Source organism: Urocitellus parryii, chromosome 4 (assembly GCF_045843805.1).
Source record: "Urocitellus parryii isolate mUroPar1 chromosome 4, mUroPar1.hap1, whole genome shotgun sequence".
In the NCBI taxonomy this organism is placed as follows: Eukaryota; Metazoa; Chordata; class Mammalia; order Rodentia; family Sciuridae; genus Urocitellus; species Urocitellus parryii.
The window spans coordinates 139,139,230-139,140,754 of NC_135534.1; positions in this window are offsets into that span (position 1 = coordinate 139,139,230).

The following is a 1,525-nucleotide window of genomic DNA, read 5'->3' on the forward strand; positions in this document are numbered from 1 at the left end:
ATTATTTTCCTTAAAAATCATATGATTTTTAAAATATGTTTTGAAAAAAAGTCAGAATACAAACCTTCGTTGTCTGTTTCATGTTTTATGTGAATTTTCCTACCCGAAACCAGTCAGTGAGAAAGTATCTAAAGGACTGGGAACAAACTGATAATTAAAATGAAAATTGCTTCAGTTTGCAAAATCTGTTCTGCCTTACAGATAATTTTGTGTCTGGACTTGGGGTGAACTTAAAAAACTTCATGAGTAAATGGCATAAGCCAGTTCTAGGTTCACAAATTATTCTCCCTTCCATTTAAAATTACACAGAGTGCTCCTGCAATTTCCTTCAGAAAAAGCAGATGCCTTGTTATGTTGTTATTTATGATGTCCTCTGAATAGAGAGTCATTGTAATATCTACATCAGCAATGTAATTCATGGCACTATAAATATTCTGAACTGTCTGGTGACTCCATGATGAGGCAGTGAATTTCAGTGACAAAGGATTGTTCTATGCAGAGAATGATGTGCAAGTAAGAAAAGCATGTAGCCTCATTGCTTTAAGAAAAAATAGCTTCTACAAGACAAATCCCATTGCAGGAAGTCTGTTAAAATACACCCGACAGTTTTTATACTGGTATTTTATTGTGTATAATCCCGTTCGTAATCAGTAATACATCAGTTAAGGCATAGAAAAAAAACACTGTTTCACATATTTTTACTTAATGGCAACAGTTATAGTGGGATTTGCTGTACAGAATGTAAAAAGGGAGTTTCCTCTTGATACTCCTTAGAAGTTTATGAGCTAACTAAATCTTTTTCATATTTTAATATACCTACTGGAAAATATGTTTTTCATAAAAGCATAATGCCATATTTAGCCACACATATGTGAAGACTTATTTATGTGGTTCACAACACATAAATACATGCTTAAATTCAAACATATTCTTTTTAAAGCACAATAATTCCTTGTCCTCTTTATTCAAAAAAAATATCCAAACTTGTTATTCTCTGAACATAAAGCTGATGAGAGTTGTCACTTTGTATGTGAGGAAGGCCCTTCATGTTCCGATAGGTAGCACAAATGTAAGTCAGCTTTGCTTCTTTACATGTATGTATCTTTTTGTATTTTGAACTGTAAGAATAGAGATGGAGAACTAAAGAATGTATTGAATTTTCTTCCATATTCTTCACTCTTCCCTAGACTACTCTGGGCTTTTTTGTCTAGGTAGCAATTCATTTCCTACCTCCTTTGTGCTGACACAAACTAAGAATGTTGTGAGCTGGGTCCAAATGGGTACGCCTTCCTCCCTCCTTGCCTGATTAGATTCCTGTAAAAGTGCATTACTCCTACAGAGTAGTCCAAGACCATAACACCTTCTGCTGTGCTCAGATCCATTATGGACCCTCTGCTTCCTTCTTCAGTAAAAAGGAGCAGATTGGGAGATGCATATATTGCTCCATTTCTCAAAGTATGTCCCATAACAGAAGCATGAGCAGTTTCTCAACTTTTTTAGAAAATCAAAATTCTGGGCTCTACTT